The sequence below is a fragment of the Prionailurus viverrinus genome, chromosome X (genome assembly GCF_022837055.1).
Source record: "Prionailurus viverrinus isolate Anna chromosome X, UM_Priviv_1.0, whole genome shotgun sequence".
Classification (NCBI taxonomy): domain Eukaryota; kingdom Metazoa; phylum Chordata; class Mammalia; order Carnivora; family Felidae; genus Prionailurus; species Prionailurus viverrinus.
Genome location: NC_062579.1, coordinates 23,967,111 through 23,987,326, shown reverse-complemented (window position 1 = coordinate 23,987,326; position 20,216 = coordinate 23,967,111). Strand labels below are relative to the sequence as shown.

Below are 20,216 nucleotides of genomic sequence, written 5' to 3'. Positions count from 1 at the left end.
GCAATCTTAGTCACAATAAGATAAACCCTAAATACTTATATTTTAAGAACTTTTTTATTTTGAAACAGAGATACACAGGAAGCAAGAATAGTACAGAGAGGTCCCATGTATCTTTTATTCAAGTCCCCCCACTTGTTACATTTTACATGGTTTATCATAGACTATCAAAACCAGGACATTGGCATTGGTACTGTATGCATGCATGTGTGTGTGTATTTGTGCCATTTTATCACATGCGTAAATTTGTGTAAGTACCTCCACGATCATGGTACAGAACTATATCATCCCTACAAATATTTCACTTGTGCTACTCATCCCCTTTGCTCTTAACCATCCCCACCATCTTCCTGGAAATCACTAATCTGTTTCCTTTGTCTCTAATCTTGTCATTTTTAGAATACTATGTAAGTGAGGTCATAGTGTTCATGACCTTTTGGGATTACTCTTTTTACTAGGTGTAATGCTCTTGAAATCCGTCCAGCTTGTTGTGTTTCTCAATAGTTCATTCCTTTTTATGGCTGACTGGTGTTCCATAGTGTGGATTATCAAATTCTGCTTAAACGTTCCCCTATCGACGGGCACCGGGGTGGCTCAGTCGGTTAAGCATCCGACATCAGCTCGGGTCATGATCTCATGGTTTGTGAGTTTGAGCCTCGCGTAGGGCTCTGTGCTGACAGAGTTTTAGATTCTGTGTCCCCCTCTCTCTCTGTCTGTCTCCCACTTGCACTCTGTCTTTCTCTCAAGAATAAATAAACATTAAAAAAAATTTTTTTTAAAGACCTTCACCTGTTGAGGGACATGAATGGTTGTTTCTAGGTTTGGGCTATTGCAGACTGGGCTGCTATGAACATATGTGTACAGGTTTTTGTGTGGATGTAAATTTTCCTTTCTCTGGGATAAGTGCCCAAGAGTAAGTTGCGGGGCCATATGGTAATGTGTATTCAGTTTTTAAAGAAACTGCCAAACTATTTTCCTGGTGGCTGTATCATTTTACATTTTATATTCCCACCAGCAATATATCAGTGATTCAGTTTCCCTGCATCCTCATCAACATTTGGTATTGTCGCTACATTTTCCATTTTAGCTGTTCTCGTAGACGGGTAGTGAGATCTCATGATGGTTATAATTTGCATTGCCCTAGTGGCTAGTGATGTCGAATATTTTTCATTTGCTTATTTACTATTTAAATATCATCTTCAGGGAAATGTTTCTTCACGTGTTTTGCCTATGTGCTATTTAAGGGGTTTTTGTTGGTGGTGGTGGTTTTTGGGTTTGGTTTTGGGGTGTGTTTTATTTTAGTTTTGTTAGTTGTTGAGATCATACGCATGCAGGCATGTGCGAGGAATATTGGTGGGCAGGAGAGCCCTGGGTCCTCATTTTCCTGAGCGATCAATGGATAACGACTACAATTGAGAAGTTAAGAAGCTGGGCTCTAAGCACAATACTTAGCCGTATGGATGTGAACATTGGAAAAGAACAGCCTAGAGCGTTTGGAGTAAAGAAAACCTCACGTAGAAAGGGTTGGGGTAGAGGTATGCTGGTTTTCATTATCAGTCCTCGTATTGTTTCATGTTTTGGAACTCAATACATGCAACATTTGGATAACTTTTAAAATTAAATTCTAAAACCTACAGCTTGTTATTAAACCAAATCCAGGACTCTAACGTCGGGATCAGAAGATAGAGTTTATGTATTGATTGTTCATTGGCTGCGTCATACAGCCTAGAAGATTTACAGATCTGATTCCTAAGGCACGTTACGCGCTCACAGTTAATCTCTGCCCACTGTCCATATCACATATCTCCACTTAAAAGCCTCCATGTTTTTGAATCCTCTTTTCTTAGTAGCGCTCCTCATGACAGCATGCATTTTCCCACACTTTCACACTTGAGACTTTATGTGCAGGGGTTGAAAGTATTCAGACTAGGACAGAGATGGGACACAACCGCATGGGCACTGTACAGACACCACCTTCATCAACCATCCCCCTGTAAGCAGATCCTAATGCAATTTCCCGAAGTTCTCTCATGTGTTTATAGCACATGAAGAAGCAAGAGTGGGGTTTGGATGCTCTTAGCTAATGAAATCACTGCCCTGTGACTTTTGATGAGAAAACGATTTGTTGCTATGAACCAAGGAATAGTCAAAACAAATCATCTGATGGACTTAAAAGGGCTATCCTATGGCTCACTCACTTCGCCTAGAACCTCGAAATTGGAAGAATGTTCTCACCTGCTGAAGACTGATGGTTAAAACATTTGAAAACTACCCGTGTGCATCTTGTCCTTGTGGAGAGAGCTCAGAAAGCAGTGGAGAGCAATCTCTAGTGGGGAATTGCCTGGAGGGTTTCAGGATATGGGTATCACTCGGTAAACCTCTATTTTTATCTGAGAGCACTCTCTGTCTTTGTCAATCTTAAATCATTTGTCTTGCTACCTTTCACACCCATTCTCTCTGGATTTCTACGTAATTCTTCACCACCTTCCCTTTCTCTCTGTAGATGTAAGTATGGATGCCTTTTTACCACTTTTAAACAGATATATCCTTCTGAATATATGTACCTTTCCATGAAGTGCTTCTTTTTCTTCTCTCTTTTTTCATCTTGTTTTTTTTTGGGGGGGGGGAATTTCTTTTTTTAAATGCTTATTTATTTATTTTGAGAGGGAGAGAGCAAACAAGGGAGCAGCAGAGAGAGGGACAGAGAGAATCCCAAGCAGGTCCCACACTGTCAGCGCAGAGCCCGATGTGGGGCTCGATCCCACCAACTGCAAGATCGTGACCTGAGTTGAAACCTGGAGTTGGATGCTCAACCAACTGAGCCCCCCAGCTGCCCCTCTTGCCACTTCTTTCTTTGCACCATGGTTTCCATGTGTTTGATTGTGTCTCCCCCCCACCACCTACTTTTTCCTTTCCATTTTTAAAAATTTTTTCTCCCATAATTTGTCATAATATAGAAAATAAGTAAATTTATTGTTGTTTTGTTAAAAAGATAAGCATACCATTTTATATTAATCACTGATAAAAATTAAACTGGTTCGGTTTTTACCTACACAGCCTTCCCGTGACACGTGTGTCTATGCATTTGATTACATATGAAAATTGGTGACTATTAATAAAACAGAAATCCCCACCTCTCTTGAAACAACTCTTTTACACTTGACCTCATGTTAAGAAGAAAATGTTTCCTAGGACCCACGCAATGTGAAGGGACTGAATATCTATATATTTTTTTCAATTAAGGGTAAAACGTGTCTTCTGACGATTTTACCATGAAGTAAGAACCATTTCTACAAGGGACCAGAGCAAAATGCTTCAAACAAATACAGTTGTGGTGACGCAAGACATGGGGTCTCTATCTGACCTTTAAGCCGTTCTCCACAAGTACTGTATATTGAACCTCAGCTATAGAAAGGAATTCTCTGGCAAGAACACGTACTACAGTTCCTCTGTGTTGTTGAAAAAGAGCAGATCCAAATATTTTGACAAGGCACAGTAAGGCTAAAACATCCTTTTGTTAAAAATAAAAAGGAAGGGTAAATCTTCACAACCTTGGATTTGCAGTGGATTCTTAGATATGGTACCAAAAGTATGAGTAACAAAGGAAAAAGATAGATAGACTGGGTTTCATGAACACTTGGAACTTTTGGATATTATTTAACAAGTCAGATGAAAAGACAGCCATCAGAATGGACAAAAATATTTCTGAATAGTATATTTAGTAAGTATCTAGTATCCATAATACATAAAGGACTGTTCTTACAGCTAAAACAAGCAACAGCTCAGTTAGGAAATGGACAAAGGACTTGAGTAGACGTTTCGCCGAAGAAATACTAATAGCCAACAAGCACATGAAAAGATGCTCTGGGCACCTGGGTGACCTAGTTGGTTGAGCATCCAACTCTGGCTCAGTTCATGATCTTGCGCTTCGTGGGTTCGAGCCTCCCGTTGGGCTCTGTGCTGGACAGCTCAGAGCCCGGAGCCTGCTTCGGATTCTGTGTCTCCCTCTCTTGCTGCCCCCCCCCCACTCATTCTCTCCCTCCCTCTCTCTCTCTCTCTCTCTCCCTCTCAAAAATAAATAAACAATGGGGCGCCTGGGTGGCGCAGTCGGTTAAGCGTCCGACTTCAGCCAGGTCACGATCTCGCGGTCCGTGAGTTCGAGCCCCGCGTCAGGCTCTGGGCTGACGGCTCAGAGCCTGGAGCCTGTTTCCGATTCTGTGTCTCCCTCTCTCTCTGCCCCTCCCCCGTTCATGCTCTGTCTCTCTCTGTCCCAAAAATAAATAAACGTTGAAAAAAAAATTTTTTTAATAAATAAACATTAAAAACATTTAAAAAATAAAGAAACGATGCTCAACATCATTAGTCATTAGGGAAATGCAAACCAAAACCAAGTGAGGTATCACTTCATACTCCTGAAGATGGCTATGATAAAACAAAAAAATGGAAAATGACAACCGTGGGTGCATATGTTAGAGAAACTGGAACACGTGTGCCTTGCTGTCGGGAACATAAAATGGTTCCACCATCGTACAAAACAGTTTGGCATTTACACAAAAAGTCAACATAGATTGAACATATGACCCAACAGTTTCCCTCCCCGGTATATACCCAAAAGAATTGGAAACAGGTGCTCAAAAGAATTCTTGTATGCGAATGCTCATAGCAGCGCTATTTGTAACACCAGAGGGTAAAAACAACCCAAACGTTCATGAACCAATGAATGGGTAAAGAAATTGTGGTGTATGCCTTTGGTGGCGTACCATTCAGCCGTAAAGAGCATGAAGTACCAACACGGATGAACCTTGAAAATAGTTTGCTAACCAAACGAAGATAAATGCTAAAGGACACGTATTCCATTTTTATGCGACATCCAGCATAGGTGAATGTATAAAAACAAAATACAGAGCGGTAGATGGTGGGACACGGCGAGGGTGAAATGGGGGTCACTGCTGAGCTGGGCATGAGATTTTATTTTGGAGTTTGGGAAATAAAACAAGGTGGTCGTTATACACCATTGCGAGTGCACTAAATGTCATCACGTTGTTTGCCTTAAAATGGTTCATTTTATGTCATGCACGTTTCACCTCATCACAAAAGGAAATCGGGAGGATGTTTAACAACTAAATAAATACAAGTAAATAAATATAATTCATTCTGAGTTCCCCAGAAGCTGACCCAGAGTCCGGAATTTAATGCCAACTCTGAGTCAGAGCAGACTTGAGACAAGGATTTACTTGGGAAGGGAATAAAATATTCATAGATAAATAGAGAGGAAGCGAGACAAAGGAGAGAAGGCACTCAGGAGAAGATTCCTTATCAAGTAAACTACCCTGGTACCGTCTAACCCCACTGTGCTGACTGTGTGTGTAGGGACAACACATGCCCTCGAGTGATCCGAGCCAAATGACAAGAGAGCCGGGGTATTTATATAACAACTCCGGATCGTCATCCGTTGAACACTTGCTTTCAAGGTGAAGCTATTTCCCCAGCGCTGCTGGCATGCCACATGGGCAAGAAAGACACTTCTGTAGCCGGAGAAACCCATCCAAGAAAAATAACGTGGGATCTCACAGTTTGAAGCCAGGCCAGTGTTCATTGAAGCAGTGAGGGTTTTTTGTTTTTTTCTGTAATTTAAATACACCGATCCGAGAAAGAGCCCTAGGATGGTTGCTTCCTCGTCGCTAATATCATTTTGATGGGTCCAAGGTATGCCTGCTTCAGAGAAATTAGGGAGAAGTTGCCTCTCATGAGTGTAGCGCGATTCTACTCTAATAGATTTTCTTTTTACTAAGCAGAATTGCCTCCTGTAATTATAGAAAACATGTAAGTTACATGCGGATCCTTTTTTTTAAATTTATTTTTATTTTTTATTTTTTATGCGGATCCTTTTGAAAAGAGAACGATTTTCAGCCGTCCCTAGGAATAAGTCTTGGCAACGTGAGGGCTTCCAACACTCTAGTTCAAGCCGAATTTCTCCAACGCAGTAGTTCTCACCCGGGGACGATTTTATCCCCAGAGGATATATGGCAACGTGTAAAGACTTCTTTGGTGGTCACATGGAGGGTGGGGACGCTACTGGCCATGTAGTCGGTAGAGACCAGGGATGCCGCTCAATGGTCTAAAGTGCGCAAGACAGACCCCCCACACACAAAAAATTATTTGATCTAATATATCAATAGCGCCCAGGTTGAGAGACCCCTCTCTAAACTAGCACCGTCAAAGAGAATTCTCTAGGATGATATTTTACACCTGTGCTATCTCATACTCAAGCCACTAGTCACGTGTGGCTCTACAGCACTTGACATGTGGCTGGCGAGACTGTTTGCCAGATATGATGCAATATACCGAGGGAATAAATGCGGCTGTATCTTTGCAGCCTTTGAAGCCAGAGGCCATGGTCTAGCAGAGGAGACAAATCCTTTAAAAAAATTAACTGTAGGGGCACCTGGGTGGCTTAGTCACTTGGGCAACCGGCTCTTGATTTCCGCTCGGGTCACGCGTGATCTCACAGTTCCAGAGTTGGAGCCCCGAGAACTCTCTCTCTCTCCCCCTCTGTCTACCCCTCCTGCGTGCTCTCTTTCTCTCTCTCTCTCTCTCTCTCTCTCAAAATAAATAAATAAACTTTTAAAAAGTCTCGGAAAAAAGTAAAATAACTTATTGTAAAAGAATGTGGCGAGTGTTATAATAGAAGATGAATAAGCTGCTAAATTTGAGGCGTCAGGACTCAGACAGACAATGAACAGTTCTCTAAGGCAGATTTCCACTCTTAGTGCAGAACATTGTGATGTGTTAAAGCGGTAGTCTCTGCAAAAGAAAAAAAAATTAATCTTTAGCCATGTAACTCATTGCTTTATCTTATTTTACCCCTTTGTCAGAAAATACATAGAAAAGACTGGAATCTGATGGGGAGTTCTGCTGTACTTAACAATCCTATCGAATTTCTCAAAATAGTTTACCAAGGAAGTCTATTAAAGTATTGATTTTTTCATAAAGGATAATACAAATGGCCTGACGGTCTCTTTAACATTTTAATCGAGCTTAAAATTAGTCTTGCATTTGAAGCAATCTTGCCCAGGAAAATTGTTGGAGAACTTATGGAAAAAAAACTTCACATAAAAAATTGATGGGCCACCTAGGCTGTGAGAACATTAAAATCTGAATCTGAAATATGGTTGGCCATTGTCACATCTTTCTTTGAAGCTTAAGTAACTCGATATTCCCAGTAGGACACCCAGTGATTCAAAGTGATACACACACTGTCAGCTCATTTCCCTTCCCCGTGTGTCGGTCCAATTTGTATCCACAGAAATATGTTGAAAACCCTATTAGTCTTGACTCCTTGAACCTACCAGAAAAAAAAAAGTCACCTAAACAAATACATTAATGATAACCTAAGATAAAGAAACCTTTTAACTTACACCGGCCCATAAGAGGCAAAAGCCGGTTTATGGATTTAGAAAAGGAGAAAAACCATATTGGCAGGCTAAATCTTTCTTATAAAAGAATTCCAAAAAATGTGCAGATACTCCCCTTCTAGGAGGTGAGATTTAATCTTCCCTCTCCCCGGAGTATGAGCTGAACTGGGTGACCTGCTTTCAAACAAGAAAGAAAAGGAAAAACAACTTTACAATGGAAAAGAAACCTGGCAGGCACCACCTTGACTAAGGTGGTCAAGTTTAACATCACCCATGACAATCATGTTGCTATCACATCCCCGCGGGTAGAATGTGATGAGAAGGGCAAGCGTCGTAACCTCGGCCTCATCATGAGAAAACCTCACTCACAACTTTACAGGCATTCTGCCGTATACCTGACTTGTCCTCTTCCAGAGTCGTAAGGCCATGAAAAACAAGAAAAAACTGAGAAACTCTCACACCAGAGGGGACCAAAAAGACCTGGTGACTAAATGCAATGTGAGATCCCGGACTGGATCCTGAAACAGAGAAAGGACATAGGTGGGAAAAACTGGTGAACTCTGAATAAAGCCTGTTGTTTGGTGGATAGCGTCATGCCAGCATTTATTTAAAAGTTTAGATGAAACATCCCTTGGATATGTAAGATGTTATCATTAGAAGTTGTGGCTCAGGAATCTGGCAAAGTGTCAGATACATAGGTACCTTTTTTAAATAGAATAATGGATAAACAGGGGCGCCTGGGTGGCGCAGTCGGTCAAGCGTCCGACTTCAGCCAGGTCACGATCTCGCGGCCCGTGAGTTCGAGCCCCGCGTCGGGCTCTGGGCTGATGGCTCAGAGCCTGGAGCCTGTTTCCGATTCTGTGTCTCCCTCTCTCTCTGCCCCTCCCCCGTTCATGCTCTGTCTCTCTCTGTCCCAAAAATAAATAAAAAACGTTGAAAAAAAAAAGAATAATGGATAAACAGATAGGATTTATGTTTGTGTTTTCTTAAAGGCTAATTTTCAAGAAAGTTCAGATCAGGATAACTGTACAAATATAAAATGAATATGTGCCAAAGATTTCATTAAATCAATAACTAATGAGTGCATCAGTAAGATGTTGCAGGAGGTTCAAAGGAGGGTCTGAAGAACAGACACACATATAAACAGTCAGGAATGCTGATGAGAATTTGATAACAGAGGCAGTAAGGCTGAACCCCGGCAAAGAGAAGTCAATTGCCTTCCAGGAGGCAAACGCATTTGCATTTCCATGAACCAGAATCTTCTGCGTTACCATGAGCCCTCCACAAGTTGACTTCAAAACTCCACAGAGGTAGCAAATAGCCAACCACGGACTAAGGTGTAGACCCTTAAGGGATCTGACAACTCCCAATGGTTTTGTTAGACGACATGCAGAATTCCATGGAAAACGCCTACAGTACTCTTTTAATCATTTCAGAGTCTTCCGTGATTGCTTTTAAGAGGTTTATGTGAGGAGTTTGAACCAAATTGAATTGAGTTGAATCAAAAATAAGGACAGCAGGCATTTCTTTGCATAAATTCAAACTAAACTCAATGCAGATACTAATGTTTTATTATATACCAGATCATAATTTGGCTTTTGTTTGTTTTGTTTTCTTTATTTCACAGTAGTGTGAACAAGAAAAACTACAGTTTTGGATTTTTTAGAAACTATAAACTGAAAGCAAAACCAAAATGTCAAAATATTTACCAAACCTAAATAGAATTTATATACTTTTAGATGGTACCCCTGGCTTGCTTTTTATAAACTTTATTTTATTGTTTTTGCTTCCTTCATGTTTTCCAAGCTAGTTCACAAAATGGTATGTCATTACCTCGGTTTTGGACTTTGGGTGTATTTTTAATTATCCAAGTAACTGTGAAAAAGTTTATTAACATCTCTGTGTCTCAGTTTCCTCATCTGTAAACGCAGAATGGTTGTTGTAAGAATTAAATGGATATCCGTGCCAAAAAAAAAAAAAAAAGAAGAAGAAGAAGAATCTTAAAGTTTCAGTTAAGGAAGATGAATAATCTCTGGAGATCTGCTGCATAACATTGCGCCTTTAGTCAACAGTAATACACTGCACACTAGAAAATTTGTTAAGACAGGAGATCTTGTGTTAAGTGTTCTTACGACAATAAGATAAAATTTTAAATATGCCAGTACCTAGAATATATTAAGAATTCTCAAAACTCAACGTTGAAATAAAAGCAATCCAATTAGAAAATGGGCAAATGAAGAGACATTTGAACAAAGGATATATAGCGATGGTAAAGAAGCACATGAAAAGATTGTCAGCCACATTATCCATCAGGGAAATGCCAGTTAAAATCATAACGAGATATCCCCACACACCTATCAGAATGGCGAAAACAAAAAATAGCAACAGTACCAAATGTTGGCAAAGATGCAGAGAAATGTAAAATGTAGGGGCGCCTGGGCGGTTCACTTGGTTAAGCTCTGGCTTCTGCTCAGGTCATGACCTCATGGTTCCTGAGTTCAAGCCCCACATTGGGCTCTCTGCTACCAGCACAGAGCCCGCTTCGGATCGTCTGTCCCCCCTCCCCTTCTCTGCCTCTCCCCCGCTCACGCTCTCTCACTCTCTCAAAAATTAAACATTCAAAAAAAAGGAATGTAAAATGTACGGTCACTCTAGAAAGCAGTTTGTTTTCTGTAACGCTAAACATACAACTGTCATACAACCAAGCAATTGCACCCTTGGGCATTCGTCACAAAACCTGTACAAAAATGTTCACACCGGCTTTATTTGTCATAGCCAAAAAGCAGAAACAACTCCGACGGTTTTTAGCAATGAATGGTTATACAAGCTACGAGACGTTCATACCCTATGGTACTACTCAGCATTAAAAAGAAATGAAATATCAACGTATACAACAACTTGGGTGAATCTCCAAGGAATTATGCTGAGTTAAAAAAAAAGCTAATCTTAAAAGGTTATATACCACACGAGGGCATTTATGTAACATTCTTAAAATGACAGAATTATGGAACGGAGGACAGATTAATGGTTGCCAAGAGTTAGGAACAACGGGGATAGGAGAGAAGTGGGTGACCGATCCTTGTGGGGTTGGAACTAGTCTTTACCTCGATTTCATCATCGGTATCCCAGTTGCGATACTAGACTAGAGTCTCCCAAGGTGTTACCTTTGGAGAAACTGCTCAGAGGTACCTTGGATTGCTCACAACTGCACGTGCATTTATAGTTATCTCAGAGTATAATTGTAGACAGCAAATCAAGTAAAAAGAATCCAGGAATTTTAGGACTTCAGCATTCATTTTATCTTACTTATCTTACCGATAAGAAAACTGAGGCACAGGATGTTAAAATGACCTAGTTTCCTGCTTCGTTTAAGTTCTTTTTCCTAGTATCTGTCACTCAGCTCTAAGCTTCTGTGATAAAGAAGGTATGTTGTATCGCTTCGGCCTGCATATTACTTCACGTAATAGTAAGCATAGATTAACACTCTTTAAAATTTGTGATCTGAGTAAATAGGAACAGGAGAGGTGGAGTTGAATATGGAAACATTATATTAACGTGTTCTGCTCTGCTATAAATGTGCACGTATACAGTATACGAAAGATCCATTCAAATTATTTGACTCGATTAAGAGGTTTTTAAAAGGTGATAACTTATGGGGTTTTCCAACTTCTTGTGGGCCCTTCAGGATATTTTTATGTTAGTTTGCTATGGTTGCCATAAGAAAATACCAGCAACTGGACGGCTTACAGAGCAGAAATCTGTTGTTTCATGGTTCTCGAGGCCAGAAGTCTCAGATGCAAGGTGTTGCAGGGTTGTTTCTTTTGAGGGCATTGAGGAAGAATCCATTCCATGCTTTTCCCTTAGCTTTTGGTTGTTTGCTGGCAATCTTTGGTGTCCCTTGGCCTGTAGATCTCTTTCTTCATCTTTACACGCTGTTCTCACTGTTTGTGCGTGTGTCTCCAAATTTCTCCTTATAAGGACATGAGTTATACTGGATTAAGGCCCAACCTAATGATCTCATTTCAACTTGATTGCCTCTGTAAAGACTCTGTTTCCAAATAAGGTCACATTCTGAGGTCCTGAGTGTTAAGGCTTCAACAGTTGAATTTGGGAAAGGGACACAATTCAACGTTTAACAAAAAGCTTAGCCCTTCTTATAATGGCTACATAGTGTTCCATTATGTAGCTAGATCATCATTTCAGCAATACCCGGAACACATAGGTTTTCAATGCAGCCTTTTTCCGAATGTAAGCGTGAGTTTCATAAACTAGAATTACAATATCTAAGATTTACCAAGATAGTATTTAAATTGTGAGTACCCTATAAACTTCAAGTGCCTTGAAGGCAGGATATATTAAAGGAGGAGGGGTGACCTTCAAAGCTCTTATAAAAAAACAGACACTTAAGACTAACCTAAGGATAGATGAAAAAAAAAATCAGTGTCTATGCATTTGAGATCAGGGAGGGTCCCTCATTGTCCAGTATTAAACATTCCATAAAGCTTCTGTAACCCATCTCATATAGCACTAGCACAAAAAGAGACAAATAGAGCACTCAAACAAAATTGCGAGTCCAGAAGCAGATCAAATTGTCTTTGGAAACATTATGTGGCAAAAGTGTTATTTTAATCCAGTGGGGGGGAAAAAAAGTTGTTTCATTCAGTAAATGCTGCCAGCACTTTTTGCAGTCCCTCTTGGAGAACACGGTTTATCTCCTAGCTCATGCAGTATAAAAATAAATTTCAAGTGCATTAAAGTTTTAAATATAAAAAGAAATATCCTTGGGATGAGGAAGACCTTTTCTAAACAAGACAGGAAAATCAAAAGTGATAAGGAAAAGATAGACCTGTTTACTACTTAAAAATAACCAAAAAGTCCAAAGACAAATGATAGGCTACACAGATATGGTTTTCAACATGAATGACAGAAAGGATAGATACATACCCCTAATATATAAATACCTCCTCCATGTTAATTTCGAAGGTGAACAACAACCGGATAGAAAAGTGGTCAATGGGGGCGCCTGGGTGGCGCAGTAGGTTAAGCGTCCGACTTCAGCCAGGTCACGATCTCGCGGTCCGGGAGTTCGAGCCCCACGTCAGGCTCTGGGCTGATGGCTCAGAGCCTGGAGCCTGTTTCCGTATCTGTGTCTCCCTCTCTCTCTGCCCCTCCCCCGTTCATGCTGTGTCTCTCTCTGTCCCCAAAATACATAAATGTTGAAAAAAAAAATTTTTAAGAAAAGTGGTCAATGTAGCAATAGGCAGTTCACAGAAGAAGATACCCAGGTAGCGGGGGGGGGGGGGGGGGGGGCAAAAAAAAAAAACTATGGAAAGGTGCTAAACCTCATAGTAGTCAGGAAAATGAAAATAAATAAGACCCCAGTTTCCGTTCAAGAGATGGACAAAAATTAAGAACGGTAACTTCTAATGAGGGAAAAGCTCACTCTCAGGCATTGCTGCTGGGAACATAAATTGCTATGGTGTTTAAAGAAAGAAATGAGGTATTATCTATTACATTTTTTAAATATACCTACCTTCTGATCTGTCACTCCATTTCTGAGAATCAATTCTACAGAAGTCAAAGCCCCAGTATGAAAGGCTCTGTGTAGACACTATTTTTGTAGCATTGTCAGTAGTGGTCAAAAATTAGAAATAACGTAAATACCCATCACTGCAGGAATTATTGAATAAAATTATGGAATTATGGTGGCTTTGCAGAATGAATTACTTTTCAGTCTGGTTAGATCTGTGCCTGCTGTCCTGAAGGGATAGTCATGGTGTCTTCTTAACAAAGTTTCAATAAACATGAACCCATTACAAAAATAAAAAAAGACAAAATTAGGGGCACCTTGGTGGCTCAGTCAGTTAAGGGTCTGACTCTTGATTTCAGCTCAGGTCATGATCTCACGGTTCATGGGATCAAGCCCTGTGTGGGGCTTTGCGCTGAGCTTGGGACCTGCTTGAGATTCTCATACCCTCTCTCTCTGCCCCTCTTCCCCCCAGCTGGTGGGCACATGCGCTCTCTCTCTCAGAAACAAAAAACAAAAACTCAAAACAATAAAAAAAAATAGATAAAATTAATCCTCTGGGATCATATGGCCATGAGGTAGGAATGGAAGGATATATATTTATTATTAATATTGTTACCGTGGAGGCTCAAAGGAAAGAGAGGGCAAGAAAAATAAGACGGGGCACAAAGTATCCAATTAAAACAAACAAATGGAGTATAAATATTACCACATATTTATATATATATATATATATACATATATATTATATATTTATTATTATATATATAAATATATATATTATATATTTATTAGTATAAATATTACCACATAAATATTACCACAAATAAATGGAGTATAAAAAACAAACAAATGGAGTATAAATATTACCACAAATATATGAGCATTCAACACGCACACGGGCAAGTCCTGTAAGTTAACATGGAAAATGAAATACATTAATGTATTATTAGAGAGTCGGATTGAGGACTTTTTTGTCTTTGAGTTGTTTCTTTTTTTTTTAATGTTTATTTATTTTTGAGACAGAGAGAGACAGAGCATGAACGGGGGAGGGTCAGAGAGAGAGGGAGACACAGAATCCGAAACAGGCTCCAGGCTCTGAGCTGTCAGCCCAGAGCCCGACGCGGGGCTCGAACTCACGGACCGCGAGATCATGACATGAGCCGAAGTCGGCCGCCTAACCGACTGAGCCACCCAGGCGCCCCAAGTTGTTTCAAATTCAAATAATTGTCTCTTATTGTTTTCTTATTATATCTTCTTCTCTACAGAAATACGGAGTAGAGAACTACGTATTTCTCGAGAAATATGGAGTACCTACCATGTGGGCGCTCAGTTAGTAGTGGCTGTTAATTATCAGTGATCATGCAGAACTCCCCACCTTGAGATGTTTCGGTTGACACCTGGCAATACCAGGTTTGCCCATATTTTCAGCCCGAATGTCATTAATATTATATAACTCATCAACTTGAGTCGGTAAGCAGCGCTGTTGAAAGAGGACCATCTAGTAACAATACCTGGAGGGGCCCCGGGAGGGAAGCGTGGTGCCTCAGGTACAGATTCTGACTCCAGACAGGCCCCCAGAGGACCTCTCCAAGGAGCAGAGTCCCTCCCTTCCTGTTCCTTTACCCCTGACCTTAGTTCGGCCCGTGGGTTTCAGCCTAAAAGGGAAGGAGGCGCGAAAGCGGCCAGTTTACCTCGTCAGTCCCTGAGGTAAAGTGGAGGTCTTGTGACAGTGGGGCAGCTGCTGGTGTGGCCTCCTCCGCAGAAGGGATCCTTGCCCTCAATTCTGGATGAAGCTCAGAGCCTGGAAGTGCTCGAGCTTATGAGGTAGAAACTTTGACCACTGCCCCCAGAAGTTTCTATAATTAGCGTGCAACTTGTTAAGCAGTATACGACTCGTCAAAGGACTGCTGCAAGTTCACGCTGGGCCGGGTGTGAAAACAGGGCAAAGGGAAACCTGGGAAAGTGCTGTCCTTTTGAATCATCTTCCCTAGTACCTAACTGGCCCACTTGTCACCCAGACGTACGGGGACTCAGTGAACAAATGAGCAATTGGTGGTAAATATATGGACCCCACAGATGCCTGCACTTATTCTCTGGGGTCTGTTTCTTTTAATACTCTCTTCCCCATCCGATGGAGGGAGTCCTGGACTATGAGAGTCCCGAGACCCGCATTCTGCTACTAGGTCTGTGCCGCACTTTGAGTAAATCCTGGAAACCTCCGGTTTTCTCATCAGTAAACTGAGAGGCTTAGGTGGATGATCTCTAAGGTCCCTCTAGGTCTAGATTTCGTACTTGGGTACTTTGTTTATGGCATCGCGTGGTAGCTTTTCATTTTAAATTCCGGGCCCGGCCGGTGACTCTAAGTCTTAACCACGCAAGTATTTTCAAATGCTTGCAGAGCAAGGCACTCGTTCTAGAGCCAGTTTTGATATGTCCTTTTCTATCCGTGAAAAGGAGTCTGTGGGTCCAGTGAATCCTACCTCCCTGATTCTTGTGAAGCCCATTGAGCATTATGAAGTGCTCATCTTTGGGCCACCGTAGCGTTGCGTTGACAATGTGATAATTCGGACGTGGTTCTGTTCCTTCCTAGTCACTTATTATTTAACGCTCAGAGGTTGCACCTCTGCAATAATTAGAGAGCTCTGTGTCCTATTTGTTATAAATCGCTTCATTTTCTTAAAAGCAAATCATCTTGCTACACAGAGTGTGGTTCATGGACAGCAAGCCTCAGCATCACTTGGGAGCTTGTTAGAAACGTGGAATTTCAGGCTCCATCTAGAACTGTTGAATCAGAATCTTCAATGTAACAAGGTCCCTGAGGAATCTGTATGCACGTTAAAGCTGGAGAAACACCACAATATCACACATACGTGTATGTGCAATCACATTCAAGGCCGAAGAAAGAGACAAGGGTGTAACCAGAAGTTCTCAGATGGAGATTAGTGACAGCCTTTACCTCAGTGGCCTTTAATGTTCTCATCTGTATAAAATGGACCCTAAACACTATTCCACAATATTTTTCTATTCGGGGATGCCCAAGACTACCTAGAAAGGAAAGAAAATCACCCAAGTTACAATCACTTAAGAGCTTTCCCTTTCTCAAGAGGGGGTGTGATTTCCCAGGCAGAATGCCTAAACAGAAAACGTTGTAAAGGAGAAGGTAAAAGGACTCTGCTGGGCACTAACAGGGAGTGGCCAGAAAATACAAGGTAAAGAAGAAAGAATGAATGACGAGCTGAGCAAGGGAAAAAGTCAAAGATAGGGGCGTGGCTAGCAGTCTCAGGAACTATTCAGGATGCTGCCACAACTTGATATGAACCCTACCCCTTAGAGTTTCAGCAAGGAAGAGGTTCGTGATGACATAACCAAAGAGTTTCCAGCACAAACTGAGCCGACCATCGGATCGTGGTGAGCTGAGGTTTAGGGAAGTGGGGATCAAGGACAGAGAGGTAGATAAAGGGAAGCTGAGAAATGGGGCGGTAGCTGGAGAGGAATATGGAATACACAAAGCCACCATGCTAACAATGGAAAGGCTAGGATTCTGAATTCATGAACAAGTGATCTAATTAAAATGCACATTATCGTAGGAACTCGTGTGCTCACTCACTAAACGATAACCGAGAAGCATCTTTGCTTTTTAGAGAGGTCATTGTGGGTGAAAGTCATCTCCCCGTAGTGAGATGTTCTTTAGCGCCCTCTTTTTGTTTTTATCTCTGGTTTTTCTTAGTTTGAATTCTTTCTTCTTATCATGAAGATGACACGGTAATTTTGTCTTTCCTGTACCTTATTTTAAAGACTTGTTCAAACTCGTTTGGCAGGTTTTCTGCTGAGTGTGTTGTGACAACTTCACTGAGATTTGCACTGGAAGTCCTTGAACTCACCAACCGTAGTTAGTTAGCCCATAGGCATTTTACTTTATTTTCCCCTTTCAAAGAGATCTGGAGGTGCCATTGTAGGGAAAGAAGGAAGAAAGGAATTCAGAAAGCAAAATGGAAGAAAATTTGGCTTATGGAAGAGAGGTCTTTCTGTTACAGGGATAGTAATGCCGATAACATTTATACACTCCGTGTACATATAGAGCGAAGGAGAGCAAATTCTACCTTCCAGCAATATGAAATTGTACTCAATTAGGTATTCACCTAAAGAGAAGAGTAAGTCCCTCTATAAAGCGCATTACTCAAAGATTGCCACTCTTCAGAACTCTTCCTTCCTCCTTAATATCATCTTTCTCTGATGATTCACAGGACGCTCAGTTATCTTCCAGTATTTTCTGTCACTTTTTATAAGGAAAATTATCCAGACTGTATCCAAGGGAGTGAATCAAACAGTGTGCCAGTCTTCTCCCAATTTTGCCCTGTTTTTATTCTCGAGCGTCCAAGGCAGCTTTGAAAAACAAAAGTCACCTAAGGACAGCTAGAGGGTATGTGCATCAGAGGAAAACGGAAACCCCACCTCTCTTAAGCCAATTGATCGTTTTCTAATCTGAACTTGCATGTATCATGTCTTTGCTCACTTTATGGGCGCATACATATGAACCTCAGAGCTGCTCTTTGTGCTAGTTTGGACAATCTTCTCTGCTCCCTTCTATACTCCACCCTTTTTCCTTCCCCTCCTTCCACAACTCAGGCGTTGTTACTCATAAGCAGATTGGGGTAATCATCTTGATACACTATTGTTTGATTGATAGGCTCGTTCATTCCATCAATTAAGTATTAACGGAGCACATGCTAGGCATTAAACAGTATACTAACTGCCAAATTTAAGCTCGTGAGTGATAAAACCCATGGCTTTGAGTCACCTAGAGTGTAGTTGGCAAGACAGATGCGCAGATCGGTCACAGGGCAACGTGTTCCATGTGAAAACAGAGGTTTGTGCCAAAGTCTATATATCCTGAGCTGGAGATGTCTCTGATGCTGCCCTGGGAAACCTCGTGGTCCGTTACATTATGATGTTGGGGGGTAAGAGGACACTGGGAAAATCTGCTACTCTCATAGTAATTACCTGTGCATTTTGTGATATCTTCTTACAAAAGAGCTTATGGTCCACAGGAGCTCCTGTTATGCCTTTTGGTAAGGAAATACCTAAGTTCTGCGTCTTGTAATTCCCTCGGCCTTCTTAGCTTTTGCCTTGCCCTTCACCTGCCAATACCCTAATCATCTTCGAGGGACCATCTCCCACAGCTTCTCCAGCCAAATTGTGTTTGCTTCTGGAGGACATTTTCCATCTTTATCATTAGACTGTAGGAAACTCTCGGAGAGTGTATGTTTCCTCTGCGTAGCCCCCCGCGGTATCTAGTGGATTGCCTTGGACGAAAGGGCAGTAAAGAAATCCCAACAAGGAGACCAGTATAACACCGTAGGTTCACTCTGTTGGAATTAAAATAAAACGAAAAGAAGAAAAAAATAAATCACCACAAATGTTAAGTTAAATTGCTCCCCGTTGTGTATTTAATTTTCCATTGGCGCTCAGTGACAATACATGTTGAAACAAACTCCAACGTCTAATCGTGTTTCTGATTATTATTTATTTAAGCAATGACATTCTACTCCATTTGAGTTATGTCCTTCAGTGACACTTTAGATTCAGTTTTATTTTTGCATTGTTTTAAATGTCATCAGATGATTCATATCTTGGGGCTGTTTTTAATATTCTTTGAATGGATATATGAAAGTAAGTAAGTGTCATCAGAATGCGATGCTTTTTTTCAGTTCAGCGTTTCTTCGATGAAATATCTGCTGTAATTCTTTTCTAGATGCGGTCTCACAGATGATTTCAAAAGGAAGTCCATTTCAAAATGTTTCTCTGTTGTGTTTTTTTTTTCACTTCATAGACAATCAATTCTGTTCCTTAAAACTGCAGCAAATGAGGAAGCAGATTAGACGGAGCAAACATCATCAACTCCAAGACCGCCCCCCCCCCCAAGAAATTCAAATTATTTATTGTGTAACTTCACCCGTCTTGTCTCTGGGGTGGGGAATTACCTTGATGCGGGGATAGCCTGCACGTACCCCACCAGGCAATCAGTCCCAGGGGTCACGAAACAGGAAGGCTCCCAGACCAGACCGAAACACTTGAAGCACACAGATTACTAAAATCGGTCAAAGCACACAGCGAGAAGCCATGGGGAAAGCTGCAGAGTGAACTACCCACACTTAGGACACAGTAGAAGTGGGCTGGAAGGACCCCACTGCTTGAACTCTGGGGTACACGGTGTTTATATGTCTTCTCTCTACTGTGTCAGCTTTCCCCACCCACACTGTGCTTACACGGACCAGAGCGGAGTCTCTATCCAGAGAGGCCACACCTGGTGTGCCTGGGCCAATGGCACACACTTTGTCGGAGACAGGGACAAGTATGCGTGGCCACAGCCATCATTTGCTGGTGAGCCTGACAAATCACCATGTCATTCCTGGGCAGAGGGCTCATCAAGCTGGAATGGGTGTCACCAGTGGGTGGTGGAGTTAAGTCCTTATGAACATTAAGTGCACAGGTATATTTATGTCATCCTGAATATTTAGTGCCTCTTGTACATTTAGTGTCTCTTGTAGATTTGGTCTCGTGTCTATCTAGTACATGGTGAATATTTAGTGCCCAGGTGCCTCATGAATATGGGGCATCTTTTGGTCTTTCCATCCCTCGCCGTGTTTAGCACACACATGCTCTGCTTGTTAAACTATTTACTTTCAACTTAACACATTCCGTGAATTATGCTGATGTCTAGCAAACTTTTTCTTGCCGGCTCATTATACCTAAAGCGTCTTAAAAGGTGTTACCCAGTGTTTTACACACTGCAACTTATTCATCTACAATGACTGAATATTCACAACAGCAAATACCCATTCTAACCCGATATGTAGTCTTTGTTTATTTCTCTTGCACATTTCCTTTTGACCAGAAGTCCTTGGCTATTAAAAAAATCAAGGGCCATACTATAATGCTGGATCTGACGCTCACTCTCCCACCCCAGTAAGCCTTGTAAGGACATGAAGAATGCTTTTCTCTGTTGTTGTTTTTTTCCCTCAGTCAGGATGTGACACTAATAACTCTCCAGCCCGGTTTTAACCCTTAGGTAGGCTAATTGGTTTTACTTAATCTGGACTACCTGAGGTTATCCCTGGGCCATCTGGTTCACAAATACCTGTCTTGGCTCAGAAGAGTGAGTATATAGATGTGCCAAAGACACCCGCCACTGCTTAGAAAACAGTAGGAAGCCTGTGTTCTATTTTTACTCCCTGGATACAAACCTCAAGAGCTCCCTATTGCCCTCAGGATAA

General features: G+C 41.3%; 1 protein-coding gene across 13 annotated transcripts in view; it reads left to right on the top strand.

Annotated features, from left to right (window-relative positions):
- The window catches only part of DMD (dystrophin), a 2,022,811-nt gene that overhangs the window by 1,596,949 nt on the left and 405,646 nt on the right, over nucleotides 1-20,216 (top strand). The gene's annotated exons all lie outside the window — the stretch shown is intronic.